Source organism: Hemiscyllium ocellatum (genome assembly GCF_020745735.1).
Source record: "Hemiscyllium ocellatum isolate sHemOce1 chromosome 15 unlocalized genomic scaffold, sHemOce1.pat.X.cur. SUPER_15_unloc_24, whole genome shotgun sequence".
In the NCBI taxonomy this organism is placed as follows: domain Eukaryota; kingdom Metazoa; phylum Chordata; class Chondrichthyes; order Orectolobiformes; family Hemiscylliidae; genus Hemiscyllium; species Hemiscyllium ocellatum.
Window position 1 is genome coordinate 87,298 of NW_026867461.1, and position 12,471 is coordinate 99,768.

Sequence of the window (12,471 nt, forward strand, 5' to 3'; positions counted from 1 at the left end):
AACATTTCTGTTTATATTTCATGGGATAGACGAGCCACCAATGTCCACCATAAACACCTTGTCTATACATCCTCACATCCTGTATCTTGCAAAGGCTGTATTCCATTATCCAACTTCCTCTATCTCCATCACATATGTTCCGATGATGCCAACTTTGCCACCATCCCCCTTAACAAAGACTTCTCCAGCTCGGTTGTTGACAAGGTTCTCAGCGGGTCCAACCTATCTCCTGTACTTCAGTCCGCACCCCTTGTCTTCCCTCTCCAACAGAGATAGGGTTCCCATTGTCCTTACCTACCATCCCACCAACAACCATATCCAGAGGATCATTAGCCATCATCTCCAGCGAGATGCCACCACCATACATGCTCCAGGTAAGTTGAAGTCATCAGTTGAAAAAAAATCAGGAAGAAGGGAAAAAGGAGAAAAAAAAGAAGAAAGAAATGGAAAAAAAGAACAGGTGGAGCAGAGGAGTTCTGGCTGGAGCATCTTACTCTGCCGCCATTTTGGATCTGCACAACAAGCTGACATGTTCCCAACTACCATCAGGTCTGAGGAAGGGCCAGTCGATCCCAAACATTAACTCTGATTTCTCTCCACAGATGCTGCAGACCTGCTGAGCTTTTCCAGCAATTTCTGTTTTTATTGCTGATTTACAGCATCTGCAGTTCGTTCAGGTTTTATTTTATGATCAGACCTTGCCTCTCAGAATGGAGATTAATTCTTTGTGTCAGAATTTTCTCTCATAGTTGCCCTGACACTGATGAACACTCACTGCTCTGTTATTCCTGGTCAATCCCTACCACTGTTCTTGAAAGGTGGAAACACACCAACTGCCCTCCAAACCCCTGGCGCCTTCCCTGTGGCCGGAAAGGAATTAAAGATTTGGGTCAGAGTCCCTGTAAATTCCTCCCTTGTCTCCTTGGATACAACTCCTCCAGACCTTGGGGTCTGTCTACATTTAAGCTCCCCCAAACTGAGGATATCTGCTCACATCATATATAAATCTGCTGAAGAGAAGCTGAGAGTGATGTTTATTTTGGAGTTTTCCTTCCCAATGCTATTCCCATCCTAGGTTGGGGAAAATTGTGTTCAAACAGTCATAGAGTCATTGAGATATACAGCATGGAAACAGACCCTTCGGTCCAACTCGTCCATGCCAACCAGAGATCTCAACCCAATCTCGCCTCACCTGCCAGCATCCGGCCCATATCCCTCCAAATCCTTCATAACCATATACCCATCCTGATGCCTTTTAAATGTTGCAATTGTACCAGCCTCTACCACTTCCTCTGGCAGCTCATTCCATACAGGTACTCTGTCTGAAAACGTTGCCCCTTAGGTCTCTTTTATATCTTTCCCCTCTCATCCTAATCCCATGCCCTCTTTGTTCTGGACTCCCCGACCCCAGGGAAGAGACTTTGTCTATTTATCCTACCCATACCCCTCGTGATTTTATAAACCTCTATAAGGTCACCCCTCAGCCTCCGACACTCCAGGGAAAACAGCCCCACCCTGGTTAGCTCAAATCCTCCAACCCTGGCAACATTCTTATAATTTTTTTCTGAACACTTTCAAGTTTCACAACATCTTTCCTATAGGAAGGAGACTAGAATTGCACGCAATATTCCAACAGAGGCATAACCAATGTCCTGTACAGCCGCAATATGACCTCCCCAATCCTGTTCTCAATACTCTGATCAATAAAGGAAAGCATACCAAATGCCATCTTCACTATCCTATCTACCTGCAACTCTGCTTTCAAAGAGCTATGAACCTGCACTCCAAGGTCTCTTTGTTCAGCAACGCTCCCTTGGACCTTACCATTAAATGTATAAGTCCTGCTAAAATTTGCTTTCCCAAAATGCAGCATCTTGCATTTATCTCAATTAAACTCCATCTGCCACTTCTCAGCCCATTGGCCCATCTGGTCAAGATCCCATTTTAATCTGAGGTTAACCTCTTCATGGTCCGCTACACCTCCAATGTTGGTGTCATGTGCAAACGTCCTAACTATACCTCACATCCAAATCAGTTATATAAATGATGAAAAGTAGTGGACCTAGCTGAGGCACTCACTGGTCACAGGCCTCTGCAAAATAACCCTCCACCATCACCCTCTGCCTTGGTCTTGAATTCCAATTCTTCAAATAAACACATTAGAAAATTGTTTCAGGCTAAGTGAAAGATAGTGTTGTTAAAAAAATAACATAATGCAGAAGAATGTCAGATATTTTACACACATTATGGTCTCCATCCTACAGAAAGGATATTGTGAAACTTGAAGGGATTCAGAAAGGATTTACAAGAATGTTACCAGAGTTGGAGGTTTTGAGCTGCAGGGAGAGACTGAATAGGCTGGGCTGTTTTCCCTGGAGTGTTGGAGGCTGAGGGGTGACCTTACAGTGGTTTATAAAAACATGAAGGGCATGGATAGGGTAAATAGACAAGGTCTTTTCCCTGGGTTGGGGGAATCAAGAGCTAGGGGGCATAGATTTAGGATAAGAGGGAAAAGATTTAAAAGGGACTTAAGGAGCAACGTTTTCAAGCAAAGGTTGGTGTGGGTATGGAATGAGCTGCCAGAGGAAGTGGTGAAGGCTGGTACCATTACAACATTTAAAAGCCATCTGGATGGGTGTATGAATGTCTAGATTACAGAGGAGGAAGTGCTGGATGTCTTGAAACAGTTAAAGGTGGATAAATCCCCAGGACTTGATCAGGTGTACATGAGAACTCTGTGGGAAGCTAGAGAAGTGATTGCTGAGCCTCTTTCTGAGATATTTGTATCATCGATGGTCACTGGTGAGGTACTGAAAGACTGGAGGTTGGCAAACGTGGTGCCACTATTTAAGAAGGGTGGTAAAGACAAGCCAGGGAACTATAGACCAGTGAGCCTGACCTTAGTGGTGGGCAAGTTGTTGGAGGGAATCCTGAGGGACAGGATGTACATGTATTTGGAAAGACAAGGACTGATTAGGGATAGTCAACATGGCTTTGTGCATGGGAAATCATGTCTCACAAACTTGATTGAGTTTTTTGAAGAAGTAACAAAGAAGATTGATAAGGGCAGAGCAGTAGATGTAATCTATATGGACTTCAGTAAGGCGTTCGACAAGGGTCCCCATGGGAGACCAATTAGCAAGGTTAGATCTCATGGAATACAGGGAGAACTAGCCATTTGGATACAGAACTGGCTCAAAGGTAGAAGACAGAGGATTGTGGTGGAGGGGAGGCCTGTGACCACTGGAGTGCCACAAGGATCGGTGCTGAGCCCTCTACTTTTTGTCATTTACATAAATGATTTGGATGCGAGCATAAGGGGTACAGTTAGTAAGTTAGCAGATGACACCAAAATTACGGTGTAATGGACAGTGAAGAGGGTTTCCTCAGATTACAACAGGATCTGGACCAGATGGGCCAATGGGCTGAGAAGTGGCAGATGGAGTTTAATTCAGATAACTGCGAGGTGCTGCATTTTGGGAAAGCAAATCTTAGCAGGACTTATACACTTAATGGTAAGTCCTAGGGAGTGTTACTGAACAAAGAGACCTTGAAGTGCAGGTTTATAGTTCCTTAAAAGTGGTGTCGCAGGTAGATAGGATAGTGAAGAAGGCATTTGGCATGCTTTCCTTTATTGGTCAGAGTACTGAGTACAGGAGTTGGGATGTCATGTTGTGGCTGTACAGGACATTGGTTAGGCTATTGTTGGAATATTGCATGTAATTCTGGTCTCCTTCCTATTGGAAAGATGTTGTGAAACTTGAAAGGTGTCAGAAAAAATTTACAAAGATGTTGCCAGGGTTGGAGGATCTGAGCTAGAGGGAGAGACTGAATAGGCTGGGGCTGTTTTCCCTGCAGTGTCGGAAGCTGAGGCGTTACCTTATAGAGGTTTATAAAATTATGAGGGGCATGGATAGGATAAATTGACAAACTCTTTTCCCTGGGGTTGGGGAGTCCAGAACTAGAGGGCATAGGTTTAGGGTCAGAGGGGAAAGATATAAAAGAGACCTAAGGGGTAACTTTTTCACACAGAGGGTGGTACGGGTATGGAATGAGCTGCCAGAGGAAGTGGTGGTGGATGGTAGAATTGCAACATTTAAGAGGCATTTGGATGGGTATATGAATAGGAAGGGTTTGGAGGGATATGGGCCGGGTGCTGTCAGGTGGGACGAGATTGGGTTGGGATATCTGTGCCAGCACGGAGAGGTTGGACCGAAGGGTCTGTTTCCAGGCTGTACATCTCTATGACTCTATAAATAGGAAGGGCTTAGAGGGATATGGGACAAGTGCTGGCAAATGGGACTAGATTAGTTTGTGATATTTGGTCAGCCTGGATGAGTTGGACACACACACACACACACACACACACACGTAAATATATAACACCTTGCATGGGAAAACCATTCACTCTTTTCATCTACAGTTCCTTCAAACTTCGAACTGAGTGAATGTGCGAAGCTATCTCAATCAGAATCAGATTGGGGGATCTCTCACTTGTTCAGGTAGGATTCAGATTAATGTAGTTGGCAGCCCTCACTAAGTCTGGCTATATTTCTGTTTTCTAGGAACCAAATAATGATAAATTAATATGACACTCAATGATAAATAATAAAACTTAAGCCTTTATTTTGTAATTGGGTTAGAAATGTCAAGTTGGATTCTAAATGAGCCAGGAAGCCAGCCATCGAATTAACTCATATTCAGATACTTCCCAACTATTATCGTGGACCCGGGTCAAATCCTATCAATGACAGATGGCAGAACTTCAACTGAAACACGTGGAATTATGATTCTAATCTGACGATGAAAGCTTTGTCAATTGTTGTTAAAACCCATCTGGTTCTCTAATGCCCTTTAGGGATTAGGTCTGTCCTTGTCTTCTCTGGGCTACATGTGACTCCAGACCCACAGCAATTAGTGTGGTTTATGGAGGTCAGCCATCTAAGCTCCAGGCCCTCACAGCAGGAGGTCCTCAAGATTGTGTCCTAGCCCTAACTATCTTTAGGGACTGTATAACTGACCTTCCCTCAGGCAGAATGTCATGAGTCCGAGGGTTCGTTAATACTCGCACAATGTTCAGCAGCATTCTTCCCTCCTCAGATACTAAAGCTTTCCATGTGGCTCTGCAGCAAGATCCTGGCAACTTCCAGGCCCGGGCTGACAAATAACAATAAATATTCGGCCACACAAGTGCAAAACAATTACTATCTTCAATCATCTAAATAATGCCTTTTGACATTCAATGGCTTTGCTGTTCCTGAATCCCCTAAGATCAACAACCTGGGAGTTACATTGAGCTGAAAATGAAACGGATTTACAATGTGGCTATAAGAGGAGGTCAGGGGGCAAGGTCAGTGCAGTGAGGGATGTACCTCATGGCTCCAAAAGCCTCTCCACCATCTCCAAGGCACACGTCAGGGGTGTGATGGAATACTCCCCACTTGCCTGGATGGAAATATCTCCAAGATCCCTCAGGAAATGGGATCCCAGCATGACCAAGCAGCCATAGAAAAGCACAATGTTGCAGACACCCAAAATCCGAAATGAAATCAGAAAGTGCAGGAGAAATTCAGCAAACCTGGTAACACCTGTGGAGAGAAATATCGAGTTAACCTTTGGAGTCCAATATAATTCTTCTTCAGAACAGTGCTGATCAGGAGTCATGTTGGACTAGAAACATTCATTCTCTTTCTCTCTTCACAGTTACAACAGACCTGCTGAGTTTTTCCAACATTTTCTCTTTTACAATGAAGTTACCAGTTTGATTGGCACCACATCTACAAACATTCAGTCCATCCACAACCAGCGTTCAGTAGCAGCATTGAGTGTCATTGACAATAAGCAACAATGCTCCGTAGACATCATCTTCAACATCTATGGCCACTACCTTCCTAAAGACAAAGGCAGTAGATGCATGAGAACACCATGACCTGCATGTTCCCTTCCAAACCACTCACAATCCTGACTTGGATTATATTCCTTCAGTAAAGTTGCTTTAGTCCCAGTGAACCATAGGGCTGCTCTCTCAGAGACACAGTTGGTCGTGAGTTTAACCATTGGAGGGGTGGGATTGAGAAGGTGGGAATTTCATGGTGATCTCAGCCAGTGTAGGGATTGAACTTGTGCTGTTAACATAGAACCTAGAACAGTACAGCACAGGGCAGGCCTTCAGCCCTTGATGTAGTGCCGACTTTTTTTCCACCCTAAGTTCAAACTAAGTGACATACTTTCATTGTTCTATCTTCTATGTGTCTCTACAAGAGTCGGTTAAATGTCCCTAATGTCTCTGACTCTATTCCCACCGCTGGCAGTGCATTCCACACACCCACCACACTCTGTGTAAAGAATCGACCTCTAACATCTCCCCTAATCCTTCCTCTATTACCTTAAAATGATTCACCCTTGTGATAGCCATTTCCACCTTGGGAAAAAGTCTCTGGCTATCCACTCTTTCATTGCCTCTCATCATCTTGCACAACTCTATCATCCTTCTTTGCTCAAATAAGAAAAGCCCTAGCTCCCTCAACATTTCTTCATAAGACATGCCCTCCAGTTCAGGCATGCATCCTGATAAATCTTCACTGCACCCTTTCCAGAAACTTCCATATCCTTCTCATCATGAGTCGACCAGAACTGAACACAATATTCCAAGTATGTTCTAACCAGGGATGTGTAGAGCTGCAGCACAACCTCATGGCTCTTAAACTCAATCCCCCTGCTAATGAAAGCAAACACACCATCCAGCTTCTTAACAACCCAACAACGTGGGTGACAACTTTGAGGGATGTATGGACACAGAACCCAAGCTCCTTCTGTTCCTGCCAAGAATCCTGCCTTTAACCCTGTATTCTATATTCAATATTGACTTCCAAAATGAATCATCTCACACTTTTCCAGGTTGAACTCCATCTGCCACTTATCAGCCCAGCTCTGCATCCTGGTAATGCCCCATTGCAACCTACCACAGCCCTCCATACTGTTCACCATTGCACCAACCTGCATGTCATCAGCAAACTTGCTAATCCACCCTCCCACTTCCTCATCCAGATCGTTTACAAAAATCACAAAGAGCAAAGGTCTCAGAATGGATCCCTGTGGAGCACCATTGTTCACCAAGCTCCAGGCTGAATACTTCCCATTTCCCACCAGCCTCTGTCTTCCATGGGCCAGCCAATTCTGTATCCAGATCGCCAAGGGGATTTCAGCAGCTTTGAGACACGTCTTTGAAACTTGTTCTGTGCCTGTCCATGGAACGCCTGTGTTAGTAACTCTCTGCTGACCATGCGTTCAGTAACATGAGGATTCCCCTCGACGGTATTGATTTAGACCAGGCTTCTAACTTTGAGTTGAGAGGTATTTGATTTAATTATACTTTCCTCAAGATTGTGTTCTCAAATCATAAAATCCCTTCAGTGTGGAAGCAGGCCATTCAGTCCATCAAGTCCACACTGACCCTCTGAAGAATAGGCCACCACCCCTAAACCTGCAACCCTGCATGTCCCATAGCAAATCCACTGAGCCTGCACATCCCTGACACGATAAGCAATATAGTGTGGCCAATCCACTTAACTCACACATCTATGGACTGTGGTAGGAAATCCACACAGACACAGGGAGAATGTGCAAACCCCACCCAGACAGTCCCCAAGGGTGGACTAGAACCTGGGTTCCTGGTGCTGTGAAGCAGCAGTGCTACCACTGAGCCACCATGCCACTCCAAAGCTGCAGTGGACATTCAGGAAGACCAGAGGATTTAGTGACCCACTCCTGATAAGTCATGGTGACTGTAGTTACAGCATCTGGATCTGTAACCTGACCAACAAAGCAGAAGCTGGAGAGAGAGGAAACTCTGTAAAATAGAATGAGGAGTCACAGTCAGATCAGCCAAGATTTTATTGATTGGCCCACTCCTGCAACTCATTCCTATATTTCTGTTTGGAAGAAGCCAATTACCTTTCTCTGCCAGGATAACATGCAGGTCAGGAGTGAGTCACCTCCTTCCGTTCCTGGGGAACAGGAGCCTGCAGGCTCATGAGCCTCCAGATTTCCCTGTGTACCAGTCTTGGTAAGATATAGAATATACACATGTCCCTCCAAAGTGCAAACGGCAAAAGGAAAAGGTGACTCACAATGGTTAACAAACGCAGTTAAAGGAGGATATCCCTGAGATTGCTCAGATGGTGGGGCACCGCAGTACAAGGGAGGGTCTGTGGAATGGGCCCAATCTTGAATTCTGGATGGACAGGAAGTTAGAAGTTCTTCAGGAAGCCCACCACATGCCTGAGTCACCTCGAATGTGTATGAGGTGTCACGGCCGAGTGCCTTGTCTGGAGGTTATGGATAGCTCGGATCGTGAACTGGAGATGGACTGATGCCTTTGCAGTCAGTTGTGCCGGCGTTAACAGGCCTGCACCTCTGCTGTCCAACCCTGCACCCCAAGTTCTTTCCTCCCTCAGCCAGCACAATCCATGTTCAAGGAGGAACCTGTTCCCGAGCAGCGGTTTCCTGATGAGAGCCGATACTGCCATAGAGGGAGAGCTCCGGTGTGAGCCGACTGTATCCCAGACTGTGATCAGGTCCAGGTAGAAGACAGGCAATTCCTGGAACAAGACCCGAGTCTGGGATCACTGCTCGAAAAGGAACTACATGTCCAAACAGAGGCTGCACACCTGTCAGAAGAAATACATGATCAGGGCCCACCATCTTGGAGGAGGCTCGATGTGAAGGTATCGCTGCAGGGTCTGAAGGTGGAAAGTTATGGGTACAAACTCACACCAGCGCCTGAACACCCTCCTCAAGCAGGAGACCCAGAACCGCAGCAGTGACCGGGTGTTACCCTCTAGGCCCAGAAAATCCCCAGGGAGATTTATCTGTATGGGGTGGGTGACAAAGCTAGGGGGAGGGGCCAATGTGACCAGCCGGTACCCAACATGGCAGCCACCAGCTGGTTTCTGGCCATCACTCATGCCCTGTAAGACAACATTCAGAGCAGTCCTGTCTTCTGTGCTGGGCGAGTGGTTACCTGGGTCACCAACATGGGCCAATTTGCCAGCCAGGATTCCTCAGCTGGCCAACGATAGACTCCCAGGTCGAGGAGGTGAGTGGTAATTCCCCCTGAAGCACCGGAGCTCATCTGGCAGGGCGTCCATCTGTCACAGTCCGACCAAATGGTCCAAGCGCCTTGCTCCAGGTGATCCTTGCAGAGGACATTGCTGAGTGGACCTCCTTGCACTTTCCCATCCTCTGCAGCTCTGTGAACATGAGGAGTGAGTCATCGGTGTACACCAAGAAAACCCAGCTCGAGCCCCAGCCCATGCAGAGCCATACCTGAAAGCAGCTTAATGTAAACTATACAGGAGTGGGACCATGCAGAGAGAGGAAAACCAGCCTATACAGGGGACAGGCCTGACCCACTGCTCTCCCAAAGCACAAGGCTACCTTCGGGGACCTGTTAACCTTTCCCGGACACTCTGCGGCAGTGTACAGAGTCAGGTCTGAGTGACCTGCACATTCCGAACATAAAAGCTCACAGTGTCCTGAGCAGATACTCTCGATCCACTCTGTTAAACATCTATCCCTGATCAAAGGAGAAAAATACGCAACAGGCCAATCCTTTGGGAATAATCGATCACATTCCGTCCCAAGAAGATGTTATTGTGGATGATCCAGATCTTTAACAAACAGAGGTCCCCTTCTTAGATAACAGACTGGTGGTGACCCTGCCCCAAGAAAGGACCATACCTCCAGGACTCACACATTTTCACCTCCACCTCACCCCCCCAGGACATCCCAGAATGCCCTGAGGAACTTCCCGCCAGCCCCTGGGGTCCTGTTTCTGTAAAAATGCTGGAGGGCACCGGTTAGTTCCTCCAAGCTCTGAGGGGCATTGAGTTTCTTGGCACCATTACAGCTGACCTGCGGCAGGTTGTCCCACAGAACCTTGTCAGCTTCCTCGCTGGACAGATCTGGAGAGAACAGAGCAGGAATAGACCCTGACTTGGGCCCTGATGCCACTTCTATCTGAGACAAGGGATCATCAGCAGTTAGCAGCACAAGGAGCTGCTGGTGGAGCCCATGCCTTTTTTCCAGCGAGTAGAAGAAATGGGAGCCGCGGTCAAGATCCCAATGGAACTGGATTCACGAACTCATGTACGCACTCCAGGACCCAAAGGGATCCAGACCCTGGGGCACAGCCTTCTGCTCTTCATGCACCATCCCATCGGGTCAGGTCCATGTCCGGCTGACCGCAACATAACTCTGGATCAAACACCTCCTTCTCCAACTCCATGATCCTGGATTTCCAACTTTTCATTGACATCCATGTGTACCCCTGACAGAAGACATGGACGTGAGTCTTGCTGACATCCCTCAAGGAGGGGAAGCTCCCCCTGCTTCCCTCTCCAGCCAGTCCTGAAGTAGCAAAACAAGTCCCAGAACAGCTTGTGCCCCAACAGCAGGGTGTTGAAGTGTCAATACCCCGACCTCGCCCAGGTATGGAACGGACTGAGCTCCACTCGCACCAGGTTGTCACCGGAGATCACCTCCTGACACATCGAGGCCTTCAGAACACAGAAGGTGTACGCCCTGAAAATGTACAGATGGTCAGTCCTGGACACTCCAACCCCAGGCCTCACAAAGTTGATGGCAATGGAATCCAGTGTACATTTCACCAGGCATCTACCAAGTCTCTCAACTTGCCCATCGATGCTGAGCTCTTCTGGGTATCTCCATGGCCCCTCCTCCTGAGAGGGCAATTTAAATGTTCCCTGAGAAGGATGGGCTCCCCCTCACTGATGGAGGGAAGAAAACTAGATGCTTCCTTGTCCTAAATGCTCATGCACCATCTAAGCTGCAGATACCTTCATGAAGTGAATCATTGAGCCTCTGGAATGAACCGTGAGTTGGAGCAGATGGCTGGGTCACCTTGACCCTCAAGATCTCCAGCTGGGAAAAGAGGCCAACAAGATAGCCAGCCCTCCAGAATTGGAGGCCAGTGACTCAGGAACACCCTTCCCTGCCACTCCAGGAGCCATGTAGCTTTGTCTCCTGATACAGTCGGGATTTATTGCAGGAGGCTCACTGTGTAGATTCATTCCCTGAGGAGCAAAGGATATGATATCTGCGCTCGGCCTTCCTGCTGCCTTTGACGTTGAGGCTAGCTATGAATGGGTTACCAGCAACAACAAAAGAATGAGAACTAACTTACTGAGTGGGGGAGGGACTCTTTTCCCCCTCCACACACAGAGGGCACTGCAAATGGAGGAACCATCTGCTCACTCACTGATCATGATTGGTCGCTTGGGTGTTGGCAGCGGTCTTCAAGGCAGACCAGTTCCTCCAGAGTAGTCCCACCTCCTTGCAGGCATGACACCGCACAGCCTTTGTTTCAGAAAGGTTATAAGGAGAACTATCGAACCTGTGAGACTGACATCTGTTGTGGTTAAATTGTTGGAGGTGAGCTTAAAAACTAAGATTTTTGGATATTTATGGAGGCAGAATTTGATTCAGGATAGTTGGCATCCTTTTGTATGAGGAAAATTGTGTCTTGCAAATGTAATTAAGTTTTTTGAAGAAGTTATCTAAAAGGTGGATGAGGGCAGAGCAGTAGATGTTGTTTACATGGACTTTAGTAAAGTTTTTGACCAGGGTCCACAAAGTAGACTAATTAGTGAAGTTCGATCACATGGGATTCAGAGTGATCTTGCCACTTGGTTACAAAACTGGATTAACGTCAGCAGACAGAGTAACGGCAGAGGATTGTTCACCCATAGAGGGCAGTATGTCAGGAGTCTGCGCTCTGTTGTTGCCGTACTTGGAAAATAGATGCTGAGTTGTTGCAACTGACAGTAGACCGGATTGAAATGGTCCAAATAAAATGTTGCTTCATCTGGAAGGTGTGCTCCGGGCTTTGGATAGTGAGGAGGGAAGAGGTGAATAGTTAAGTGTTGCAGCTTCTGTAATTGCATGGGAAGGTGCCATGGGGGAGTGGGGAAGTGTTCGGGGTGATGGAGGGTGTCTCTGAGGGAACGGACCTTATGAAAAAGAACAAAGATCAAAGAACAAAGAAAAGTTACAATCCAGGAACAGGCCCTTCAGCCCTCCAAGCCTGAGCCAATCCAAATGTACTGTCTAAACCTGTCGCTCAATTCCTAAGCATTTGTATCCCTCTGCTCCCCACCTACTCATGCATCTGTCCAGACACATCTTAAATGAATCTATCGTGCCTGCCTCTACCACCTCTGCTAGCAACGCGTTCCAAACGCCCACCACCCTCTGTGTGAAGTACTTCCCCCCTGTATCCCCTTTAAATGTTTCATCTTTCACCTTCAAAGCTTGACCTCTCATTATTGAATCCTTCACCCTGGGATAAAGCTTGTCTCTATCCACCCTGTCTGTACCCTTCACGATTTTGTAAACCTCAATCAAATCCCCCCTCAATCTCCTTCTTTCTAATGAAAACAGACCTAACCT